Source organism: Ruditapes philippinarum, unplaced genomic scaffold (assembly GCF_026571515.1).
Source record: "Ruditapes philippinarum isolate M1 unplaced genomic scaffold, ASM2657151v2 ctg228_1_1_1_1, whole genome shotgun sequence".
Lineage (NCBI taxonomy): Eukaryota > Metazoa > Mollusca > Bivalvia > Venerida > Veneridae > Ruditapes > Ruditapes philippinarum.
Genome location: NW_026856125.1, coordinates 703,808 through 718,130, shown reverse-complemented (window position 1 = coordinate 718,130; position 14,323 = coordinate 703,808).

Sequence of the window (14,323 nt, the reverse complement as noted above, 5' to 3'; positions counted from 1 at the left end):
GCCTTGTCGCAATTAGTACTTTTACATTAATAAGGATTCATTATACCGTTTATTTAAGTCCAAATACTGTTTATGCCTGTTTAGTAATTGGCGTCCGCGCCGAAGCGCGGCGCCTTTTATGTAATGAAATCAGATTTTGTGAAAGGGCGACAGCAACTTCTCGAGCCTTTTATAGTTGTTCATAATAAAAGCCGATCATTCCGATCGGTATGAGGGTGCTTGATTATTAACTAGTCGCGATATGTACAATGAATAGCGAACTGGAGAATTTCGCAATGCAAACATTTTCAAATTAAATAACCTTTTCCGTCAATAAATCGCGCTCTTCGGGATATTTTTATTTATCATTTTGTAGTACACAGTGGGTTATCCGAAAGCTGTAAATAGAATGATGAGTTGATGACCTAAATATTCCGAAAATCTATTTATAGAGGGATGTACTCCTGTAGGTAATTCCCGGTCTCTCCTGGTCTATTTTGACGACCGGCGAATAGTACCACACGTTTATTGTCCGGTATCTCCCGGTTTTGGAGTAGATGTTTGATATCGTTACAGAACAGAACAAATATTTTACAGATAAATAAACTTTTTTTCAAAATGAATGTTTGTCACTTAGTTTGGTTACAATTATTAATAAACACAGATCAACTCTCAAATTTATTGATTATTATTATACATAAACGTACAATTCGGAAGAAAAAAAAAACACAAATCGCATGTTTTATTTTATCTATATGAGATAAAAACAATAAATATTTACAATAATTGAGAAAAATGTACATTTTTATGGCATTAATATGACACTATCAACTTTGAAACATTTTATTTAATTTGTTATTCGTGTTTAGTAAAGATGCCGAGGAATTATTCAAAGCTACAAATCAGATTTTATGAATTATTCAATTGATTGATAATTTAAAAAATGATAAAGAAAAATACAAATGTACATGCATATGGTTTAAGAATAAACAATATTATATATTGAAAGATTAACAATATTTTACTGACTTTTTCCAGTTAAGTTTTGACCTATAATCGCCGGTTATTATGACAATTGAATACTTAAAATTTATTTTACAATTTTAATAAAAAAAAGAGTAGTAAACGTAAAAACTCAGTATTAAAATAGTGCATCAAACACTAAAAAGAAAAGAAAACAATATTCATAAAATCTGTATTTTTTATTAAAAAAAGATATTACAATTAGTGTATAATAAACATTTATGCTCAACATGATCAACATGGTAATATAACAAGTGTCATATTGTTACTAAGTGTGAACAGATACCTTAAGAGGGGGTCTTCGCTAATAGCGATAACATAATAAGGGACAATTACACAAGTGTGGTGTTGATCATGCGTTACTCATATGGATTATAAATGATTGTATACATGTATATCCGTTGCTATTAATAACCACGATCATAAAGAAATAACAAGTAATACTTTAATTTCTAGCATGCCAATCAAAGTTATAGATAATGAACAATGTCTTTCGTTCGTTCATTCATAAGTGATATACCAATGAACCATTGAACAGTTTTAACTGTTTATAAGAATATCTTGTCATCATATATCTACTAGTTCATCTACACCTGCTGCATTTCTTGCTTGGACGCCCTTTGATGCTTTGCATCAATGCTTTTCTTGTATTTGTTTTATTCGCAAGCCTTGTTTTATCAAAGTTTATAAAGCCGTTACCTTTGACACCGTAGCATTCTAACCTAAGGCAATCATAACTGTGATGATAACACAAGATGTGTTTTAATCCTTACAGATAACTATTTTAACTACTTTGAGAAAACATTTGCATCATGCTTAAATCAAAAAGATAATATAAACTCTTGCATTATATTTATTCAAATCAGTCTCTTTAATATTTTCTGGGAAAATCAATTTGATCATAATTGATAAAAGTCACTATTCTTTCAAGTTAGATTTTCTCTTTGTGAGCGCTAATTTTTTACTCCAATGTCACAGTATGGATTATTTGTCATATGTATGCCAGATTATCCCCGTATTAAATTGAAAATCATTTTAAACACCTGAATTCTACACAATCGCATCAGCCTTCCATTAATAAATAGGATTTCGCTCTGGAAGATGTAAAAATGTTTATTTATATGCAAACGATACGTGACATTAATTTTAAGAAATGAGTTTATTTACTTATCATACACTAGATAGCAATAGCACATATGAAACACGAGTTTTATTACATTGCCCTAGAATGATTGTGGAATAATGAATGCACCAGTTCCAAAAATAAGGTTTTTATGTTCAAATTTAATAAAATAATTAAGACCGATGTTTACGTGTTACTAGATAATATTATATTATAATGTAATTAATTTACTAATAATTACTGTCAGTATGGAAAAAATCACTTCCGGTAAGCTTAAGGTCCCTTCAAATACTTCAAGTTTATTTTTTTCAGCTGTTTTAGCGTCATTTACAAATTCCAAAATGATTAAAATAGTCCTTTTTAAATTAACCATCCATTGCCGTTTAGTAAATAGTAAAATAATACAATTGGTATGTTTGATGATATTTATGGCTAAAATTACAACGGCACTTCATCTGAAAAATTGGTGCCTAATTTAATACAACAAATTACAAATTCTCAACATAAGATCAGGTCAAATGAAGCAACACTACATTATTCTTCTGTTCCACAATTTTACTTCTTACTGATTAAATACAACGTTGCTTGGAGAAAAAACGCGCTTATTAGATATATTAATATTCCCTGTGCATAATACAAGTAATTTGATTAAAGCCTTCTTAGAAGTACATACTTTTATAAAGATATCCGGCACTGGTGGTTGACTTACCTTATTAATTTAGCGTCAATGGTTTGACTCATTAAGCAGACTGTAGTTTTGGGAATGTGTAGAAAAATGGACATGGAAAATGACATCGTCCATCCAAAAATTATGTCGATGTCTCTATGACAAGTCTTATCAGTTAGACTAGTAGTTGAGAGGCAATCAACCTGTCCTTTCTTATAATGGTTATTAAATTTGAAAATAAACTATTAAACAGAATGAAGCAAAAAATGGGTTGTAAATAAAATACTAAAACATCAAAAGTCACTGATTAGTGGATAATTTACTGCACTTACATAATGTGCATGAAACGAACCAAAATGAAAAGCGAGATCTTTGACGTCGAATTACTCTCCATTTTCTAGCATCAGTTCAAATGACGCCTGAACGATAAAACATATCGTTCTAAGAAACAAATGTATTTGATTTTACATTCAATAATAATATAGAATTTGGTGCTTAATTTCACATTAAGGACACAATATTGCTACAGTACAGAAACATTGCTTGAATATGTAAACATTGTAAAATGATATTTGGATTATATCCCGCATTCATCTTTTTGCACATTCAATTAGTTCACGGTCATTTTTAGTACGTATTTGCGCTGGTTAAATAATTATAATGATAAATATTTCCTTAGTAGCTTGGTATGTTACCATTTTAAGCATTTGAACACAAAACTAGACTAGTATTGGGTATGTATTCCTGCAAAGAATGTTTATGACAATTTGACGTTTCTTTCTCTTAATACAGCCTTGTTCCTTATCAGTTATCTTCTAAAAATACACAACACTGTATAATTCAAAAGTGTCCATGTTGACCTAGGGCAACCTAGACACTTGATTGGCAGTGTCATAGTTATCAATAAAGTTTCACAAAGTGCATATAAAGAGATTGAGATGGATTATGTCAGTTTTAAAGAGACAAACAAGTGCTCTGAAGATTATTATCATATTTCAAACAAATCATAATGGTTAAATGTTGTAGCCTGACAAGATAAAACAGTGTACAATAAAATGTAAAATATGTACTGCAAATGTTTAAAGGCATTATATGTAATCATTAAAATAAATACATTTATTTCTTATTGAAAAATTTGACTTAGACTTTAGAGAAAATTAATTTCTAATTACCTCCTTTCATTTACATGAAATGTTAAATTCGGTAATATACCTACAAAAAACCTTTCGGGAACTTACAATATTGATAAATCTTCATTCGAGCATTATATTTATGATATAAAACCATTACAATTGAGTTACATTATCTTTAACAAATTTATTAAAGGGACTTTGTTTAAAAAGAGGGATGATTAAACGAAGGAAATAAATGTTGTTCTTTTTTTCAATTACTTTCATTTCAGATATTTTCATTTCAGATTTAAATACACGAATTCAGAATTATTTCTCTACCAAATGGCGTGTGGACATTCAAAATATCGCTAAATTACGAACGTATCGATCTTTAAAGAGTGTACATAAATGCTCTTAAACCTTAAAAAATATGAACGTTCGTTACTCAGTCATTTAAGATTTGGAATTTTACCTTTAAAATTGAAACAGGTCGATATATAGGAGAGCGAAAAGAAGAAAGACTTTGTAGATTTTGCTCATCGAACGTGATCGAGGACGAAATACACTTTGTGTTTATTATAATCAGATACGCAATAATATTCTAGGGGAAATAACTCTAAAAGATGAATACATTTCTTTACCTACATCTGACAGATTAGCATATCTCTTAAACAATTATCCGCGAAAATCAGCGAAATATATCGTTCATTCATATCTACATAGAAGAATGAACAACTGTATATATGACATAATTAAATGCCATACAAATTTATTTAAACTTATGTATATCTGACTGTATATAACATTATATATCTATTGTCTATGTAATCATATTATTGATATATATCGTAATTCATTATGATGTCTTGGTTTTGGTGACTTATAGGTCCATTGGGCCGGATGCTTTCAATACATCTAAATTACTGTATATTTGTAACATATTGCATATGTCACTATTATCATAATAATAAATTATTTACTTACTTACTTACTTACTTACTTACTTACTTACTTACTTACTTACTTACTTACTTACTTACTTACTTACTTACTTACTTACTTACTTACTTACTTACTTACTTACTTACTTACTTACTTACTTACTTACTTACTTACTTACTTACTTACTTACTTACTTACTTACTTACTTACTTACTTACTTACTTACTTACTTACTTACTTACTTACTTACTTACTTACTTACTTACTTACTTACTTACTTACTTACTTACTTACTTACTTACTTACTTACTTACTTACTTACTTACTTACTTACTTACTTACTTACTTACTTACTTACTTACTTACTTACTTACTTACTTACTTACTTACTTACTTACTTACTTACTTACTTACTTACTTACTTACTTACTTACTTACTTACTTACTTACTTACTTACTTACTTACTTACTTACTTACTTACTTACTTACTTACTTACTTACTTACTTACTTACTTACTTACTTACTTACTTACTTACTTACTTACTTACTTACTTTACTTACTTACTTACTTACTTACTTACTTACTTACTTACTTACTTACTTACTTACTTACTTACTTACTTACTTACTTACTTACTTACTTACTTACTTACTTACTTACTTACTTACTTACTTACTTACTTACTTACTTACTTACTTACTTACTTACTTACTTACTTACTTACTTACTTACTTACTTACTTACTTACTTACTTACTTACTTACTTACTTACTTACTTACTTACTTACTTACTTACTTACTTACTTACTTACTTACTTACTTACTTACTTACTTACTTACTTACTTACTTACTTACTTACTTACTTACTTACTTACTTACTTACTTACTTACTTACTTACTTACTTACTTACTTACTTACTTACTTACTTACTTACTTATACCAGACGACACCATTGAATTAGCATGTAATCAATTGATAATAGAGTACCAATTTCCCGCCGGATATAGCTTAAACACATAACATCTAGTAATATCATTTGATTTTATCTAGAATATTGATTGTATAATAAAATCATCGAAGAATCAAGTGATATATAACCCAATTAAAATGTTACGCCCACAAAATACATGCACTTTGAACCATGTACTTTTGTAGATAAAAAATAATGCGTTTGACTTTTGAATAATAATAATTGATTTTATATTACTATAATATGTTTAAATAATATATTTACTATTTGATTAAATTTAAGCTTAATTTTGTTATTGTGTGCTTCCCTTTTCCAGAATTAGTTTCAGTTCGTCACAATTCTAACTTTACAATTCTTTTACCAAAGAAAATCTAACTTTGTAAGTGCATTGTTCTTAATATTTAGAATATCAAATAAACCTAAGAATAAGACAAAAATAAAAACGAAAATAAATTTCAAAAAAGGAATTATGTTTTGTTGTTCCTTTTATAAAATCAACTTTATACAGACTACAAAATGCCAAATACATAATCACCCGAATATTCAAAAGCTTATCAAATGTGAGCCAACTGTTCTCTCAAGAAAATCGAAGGACTCTAAACATCAATCAAATATTTGAGACAGAATTCTTACTCCTACCATTTTTAATCAATCTAATCTCGTACCAAGAAATTTAGATTTATTTATGGAAATTGACACAAAAGTTATGTATCGATATTTTAACTTCTTCTGAAAAAAGTGCTGAAAATGCATATTCTTCTTTCGAAATTGGTCATATTTAAATCTTTAAGTTATTTGTCGGTTGTGAAATCCGTATTCTGGGCTTACTACCAACAAATGTTCAAAAACAACAGACAAAAACCAAGTCGTCCCAAAACCAATAAAATATTAATCAAACATAACATTTATAAAGTATCACTGACAATGAAACTGAGGACATTAAGATCTGATTAAATGGTTTAGTTTATCGTACAATATCTTTAAAAAGTCTTCAAACTAATGCTTTGAAAAAAGGAGGTTTGTATCCGATATTCTTGAATTGTTTGTCCTTTAGCAACGTCTGGTGGCTTATTAAAGACCTACGAACTTAGAATAAAATAAATCACCAATTCTAAACTTCTTATTTCAATAGTTTTCCCGCTTATTTATTCAATTATCTTCAGTTAAGCAAACATTTTACATCATGTAATTATTTCATACCATAAAACAAAGGTACTTTAGCGTTGTTTTCTTTCTGCTTGTGTTACAGATACATAATATGGGAGCTTTATCGATCGAACGATCTTTCATATGACGTAATGACTCATTATAAAAATGATAGCATCTATTCATACGAAATCAAAAATAGATTTTATTACAACCATCGTGAAACATATTCTAATGCAAGAATCACTGTGATTCGTGTTCATACAACAATGTGTATGTTGTTTACGGAATGTTTACAGGTATGATAAGCATTACAATAATATATATTCAATAAAATGAATCTTTATAACTAATAAACTTGTTAGGAGATCCAATACATGTTCTTTTTGTAAATTAACTGGGCCTGATACTCATTCGTGAACTTGTCTAAGTAAGAAATATAAAGGTAAAAATCCTTTTAAATATTCTTTTTTTAAATGTTTAAAAATACATTGTATAATGCAGCTATATTGCTCTTTGTTTGTTTTAAGTTTGTTTGTTAGTTTTGTTCATTATATTAGAAAGGTTCGTAGCGCAATTACTGTAGAAGATAGATGATTTAATAACAAAGTGTTATGGATAGCTTTCCTACATTTTGTTAGAATTATTAAGATCAATTTCTCATGTAATCATTTATGCCGAAGGTACGGAAATTTGCACGAATCCATCATTGTGTGAAATCATTGGGTTTAATTAATACCGTGGTATATACAACATATTTCCTTCGTATGATTGAATAAGTTTTCTCATAAAATTGTCAAGTTCGTCTTTTTATATCCTTTAGGTGATTGAAAATAATGTACCTTGATGATATAATAAAAAGTATGGATTAAACGTAATAAGCACAATAAAATTCAATTTAAATTTACACTCATGGGTTATATCCGTTGCTTCGCAATAATGGAGCGGAATTCAATAGAAACCTTTAAGATATTTTCTTAATCACAGTGTAAATGTTTCATATTCCTACGCAGTATTGAGTTTTCTTGATTTTCTATATTACCTGGTTTCTTCACTAGACCGGTGAGTTGTTAACTAAAGAAGATTAAGTTTTTTTTTTCAAAATCTGTTATTTTCAAAAGAAGAATATATACAAATTCATTTAAAATAAATACACAACATGCAAAACGGATAGAACGCCACAATTTAACGTAACGCCTACACAAATATAATACATAAATGGCGGACATTTGTGTTTATTTTGTACAAAGAAATGGCTAGTTTTACAATGCTAATTAAAACCAGTTTACTTATTTTGCATACGGTGATGCATTATAAACTTCATACTGTTACACATTTAAAATTTTTCAAAACATTCATTATTGTGCTGTATAACATTGAGATCTTAATAAAAGACAAGTGAGAACAAAATGCTTCTTAGCGACTTAGCATTTACATTAAATTTACAATATTTCTGTACAAACTATCTGACACTAGCAAAAGAAATTTTACCCCTGAAGAATTTTTGAAGGATACAATTTGTATAACATTATCAAATTATCCAATTGACGGTAAATTATGTTCCTTAATGTATGTAAGTGCTGTGTCGTCTGTAGACCCTCTATGTTTAAAGTATCTATAGTACTATCCTATTTAGGCAAGTATGTCCGTGTTATTACTATTTTTATTAAATATGCACATTACAAATTAAATAAAAATGGTTATATTTATAATTAATTAATTTATTTCTTTCAAATCATAATTAATTCCTTCATTCATTTATTTTATTTGATTAATTTAATTCATCAAATGATTACTAAGGGTCAACATAAGATAGTATACAGTGCCTCTCAAAAGTCTGGAGACAACCAACAATTTACTGATTTTTGTGCTAACTTGGCAAAATTTGTCTAGCAAATGCAGATAATTCAGACGTATATAAATAAATATAAAACGTTATCGGTATCTGGATAAAGTCAGTTATTATGTTCTTTTTATACTTTTTCAAACAATTTATTTCTTTCATAAATAAGGTCGTATTAGGTTCAGCTGTTTCCTAACTATTTCATGGCAGCTTAATAAATCAATTACCATGGGAGCTATTGGAAGCTTGTCTTAGGTCAATATAGATGATTACGTTATCAGCATAATTATACTACATATTACTAGTTTATCAAAATATATATCATTTAGAATGTAGTTGTCTTAATCAAATATAAAACTTATTTCATTGACTCTAGTTACCATTATTCCTAATCGTCAACATCTCCATTTGGTTCAAAAATACATTTTCAATATACGGAAGATGATATATCTATATGCTAAACAAGTAGATTCGGAACTAATAAAATACCAATGTGTTTCCTTTTTGAATAAGAAACACGCGTATGATGTAATCATCTTGTTACTAGAATCACATTTCTTTATTGATGCCTGATTGCATAATGCATCAAACAAAGTTCTGCAAATGGAAGATGACATCTTATTTAGCTGAAGGAGAAAATAAGACAGAACATATACGAATACAGTAATATAATTGCAAATTTTGTCCGGTAAGATATCAGTGAGAAACAATATTGGACGTAAAGCTTCCTTCGTTAGTGTCAAGTACAATCTAGCTGCTTTAATTTATTATTCTTAGAGATGTAAAAATATCAGTTGATTTAAACATTATCTTGGAATAGCATAAAATTATATATGCGTATAGCAGTGAACACTATTATTGTCTGTATAGTTTTGGTATGTGTTTAAGATTTAAAGAATTCATATTACACCAAGTGTTCTAAAACAAATAATGTTGTGTGTTTTCATGTAGTAGCCTTTGCACATATTTCTTTTTTTTGTATGCATACCAATTCTTTAAAACAATTCAATTAAAAAAAATAACGTTGTGTGTTGAAGCAAACAAGCAACATCTTTTCTGGCATGTGTGTGATAAATTAGACAATGCTAAATTTCTTGTAAAAGCCGAAGGCAATAGATAAAATCTAATTTACTTATTCATGAAAAAAAACTAATCCGAAAATAGACAATAATACATTGTATAGATTATGAACTAACCCTTTACTAGACAAAAACACTTACCTGATGAGAAATGTAAACATATGCGATGAAATACGACATGATATGGAACGCATTTCAGAGTCTAAGAATAATGTGTTATTCTGCTTTTTGTAAGCACTTTCTACCTTAAGGTAGGTTTAAATGTTTGAGCTATAATATATGACTTGTAAGACGCAAATGGAACACTTAAGAAAATTAAATTGAATTACCAATTTTGCACAAAGGTAACAAGGATAATGGACTTTCTTTTATTTTGGCTTACTTTTTTCCATAAAGAAGATAACATGAACAGAATCATTTTTCGTTGTAGTTTGTTCTCACGTTTATGATAATTGTGAAAGGATATAAAATGTAATAACTTAATTTATTGCAAAATAAATGTTTTTATGGTCACTTACAAGCTTGATGGTGGGTTTCATTAGGTCTTTAGTCATAGGTCGAAATATATTGGGTTCGAAAAAGCCGTACTAGTAAGTACACTAAGGTTATCGTTGGGGGAAATTGTGTTTTACACAATTTGTGGCAATATTCTTAGAACCCAACCTTTGATAATTTTTCGGGATATGTGTGTATATAATTTTATATACATTTTTCAGAAATGTTTGCTTGCTTTGTATACAATTTTATGTTATATTATAACTTTCATATCAGCATTGTTTTATATGTTTATATGTCATTTATTATTAAATGGCCATTTCACAATTTTATGTTAGTTTGATAACTTTCATATCAACATTGTATTATATGTTTTTCCGTCATTTATTATTAAATGGCCATTTCAATTTCAAAGTGTAGTTGTTATTCTTGAAAATTATCAAACAGAGAAAACTTCTTCAGGCAAAGATACAACAAATTGAAATGTTGACATAAAACTTAATTTATTGCAAAATAAATGTTTTTATGGTCACTTACAAGCTTGATGGTGGGTTTCATTAGGTCTTTAGTCATAGGTCGAAATATATTGGGTTCGAAAAAGCCGTACTAGTAAGTACACTAAGGTTATCGTTATGAGTAAGTACAATGTGATAATTGATGCGGATTAAGTCCGCCATTTTAGAAGAAGAAATAATTCATAACAATTTTCAATAACCCACCATCCCACCCACATTCAGTATTCAATTTTTGACAAGCTTATAAACATCAAAAAGGTTTTGTGTTTGTTTATAATTTTATATACAAATGATTTTTCTTTTCACTTCAAGATATGTGTGTACATTAATTTCATACACAGTTTTAGGCAAGGCAATATTCTTAGAACCCAACCTTTGATAATTTTTCGGGATATGTGTGTATATAATTTTATATACATTTTTCAGAAATGTTTGCTTGCTTTGTATACAATTTTATGTTATATTATAACTTTCATATCAGCATTGTTTTATATGTTTATATGTCATTTATTATTAAATGGCCATTTCACAATTTTATGTTAGTTTGATAACTTTCATATCAACATTGTATTATATGTTTTTCCGTCATTTATTATTAAATGGCCATTTCAATTTCAAAGTGTAGTTGTTATTCTTGAAAATTATCAAACAGAGAAAACTTCTTCAGGCAAAGATACAACAAATTGAAATGTTGACATAAATAATGTTATGCAATGTTTTTATCAATTTTATAAAAAAAAAAGCATCATCCTATATAGCACGTGATTTTAAATCAACAAATCAAACATTAATTAGTTGTAAAATATAAATGATCAATTACGACAGATCGGATGACAAAATTAATAGTTAAATATTTGACAATTATAAATGATTTTAAACATTTTAAGACACCAAAAATAAACACACGTTTTAAATTGACATGTTGCCGCCAGCTTTAACAAACTGTACTTTTTTGTCAAATTGGATGACTATCATTCAATGGTTTTTTATTCAGTGGGTAAACTTTTAATAGTTTTTCCTTTTAAAAGTACGTAACATTCGTTTTGATGAAAACAATGTTTATATATCATTTGGAAAATCTTACAAAATATTTCTGGAAGAAAAGAACAGTAACTAGTTCTATGTGATTTGGCATGATCATTTATATGTCATTTCTTCTGGAACAATAAATTATCTCTTGTGCCAACATTTGGAGAAAATAACATCACTATCTTAGTGAATGTTTAGTCTGAACGAATATATCTGTTGATACAATAAGGGTCGATTATAACGGTCCATTTAACGTAATGATATAGAATGATGAAATAATGAAACATTTTTATAAAGGTCCATTCAACATTGATTTTACCAATATATTTAGTTGCTTATTTTGTCACAGAGCATAAATTAGAACTGAATAACTAAGTCCAAGGAGAATGATGATAGGAAACATAATGATAAGTTCAACTACTTCTTTATTTATAAAAAGCTTTAAATTCTGTACAATTTACCCTGTTGGTCATCACAAATAATGATCATAAATGTTGAAGAAATGACAGCAAAATTGATAAAAAGAAATATGTTCGAACGATAATATAGGTTTTATCTTTTAAAAAGGCTTTTCTAATTCTGTTAAGTAAACATATTACTTTTTCTTCTGTTCTTTTATACATATGATCAAAGTTTTAGGGGTTCTTATTTGCTCTATTTTATCGCCACATCAGCGTTTTTTGTGCCGTGTGGAGGCTGTAAAAACTCGCCCCGTACTACATTCAACCAGATATGTTATATTTTCGATCCTTAAAGATTGTTCAACACGACATTATTGTTGTGTTTGTGGTAAATGATTTCTTTCTTTTCAGCTATTTTCTTGTTGGGTGGTTCCAGTATTCCTCACTTGAATACTGTTGAATCACTCTTAGAATATGTTGCCTGCTTTTTAAATTGTCTTTTGACGTCTTTTCTGTGATATGCAGGCTTCATAACCTCTGATCCCTTCCAAAATTCCATTTTATTTAGTTCCGCTCATAGTTTTCTCGTTTAGGGTACACGCTTTTTTTACTTGGGGACCTTATGCCGCTTGTCATGGAATGGCACTTACGTGTCACATTGAAGGTTCCATGATAACCGACACATGAACACATCTGCGGATGTTTTAAAATTCAAAATTGTACCAGTTCATTTGAAATCTTGAATTCTGCTTAAGCCGGTGCTAGGGGTCGTGGACGGTAGTTTGCAATTGACAGTACCGTCCATAAACAGGCTCAATCAAACCGAGCCTGCAACATTTTCAATTTTGCCGTGTTTGGCTTTCTTTAGCGGTTCTTATTTTCTCTATTTTATAGCATGTACTAATTTATGTATGAAATAAAAATATCAAATTTCAATTGACAGTCAGTAAAAAGAGTACTTACATTACAAACAACATGGTGAATTTAGATTTTTTTTTCATCAATAAAATAGTATAAATCAATTAAGCTTCATAAAATTGCTTCAGATAAACGATCATTATACATATACCGAAAACCATACGCTTTCATTATTTAAAATCCATATCATCATCATTATGAGAATCATCATCATAAGCATCATCGTTTTGATCATCACATGATGATGATTATCATCAGCATCATCACTTATCAGTGGCATACTTTATGATGGACCAAAGATTTGAAATGCTGTGAAATTTCTGTACTTAAATGTATCAAAATATATTTTTCGCTTAAAAGCAAAGCCTTACTATTTAGCTTATAAATTGAATGCAATTTCTCTGCTTATCTAATAGGCATAAGGAAAAAAACTTTTTCGTGCATAATTTAAGGCACGAACAGCATTCCTTAGGGAAGCCTGATAGATTCACAAATGCAATTCAATTCAATAAATTGATTGCATGAATGACATCATCTGAAGTAATTTTGTGTATTATGCATCAAAAACAGTAGAAGATGTATGACTTGTGTCGAATGAAAACCTTTTAGACATTTCTTACAGCTTTATGTGTCTGAAAATGATCTTTATTGTACATTTCAGACAATAAGGTAACAAAAACAGCAACGCATAGACACTTTGACTGTTGTTTTGTTGCTGTCTTTCTTTTCTGTGTTCTTAAATAATAAAGCAGTATTTATAACAAAGTTTTCTTGTCTGTATTTTTTTTTAATTTAATTGAATGACTCAAGACAATGTAATAACATTCATTGTTTCATGTTTTCATTGGTTCCTTCTGAAATGACATTTTCTAGAAGAATCGGACAGTTTCTTTCCTGATTGACATATATTAATAGAATTAATCGTTGATGAACGAAACAGTTTTAAAATTACTTAATATATAACATTATAAGTATTATTGTTATTATATATATTATTGCGATCAATAGCACTGTATATTACTTGATACCTATTGGCCTGTTAATAACTTGTAGTAGTACGTTAGAGAATAAGAGGG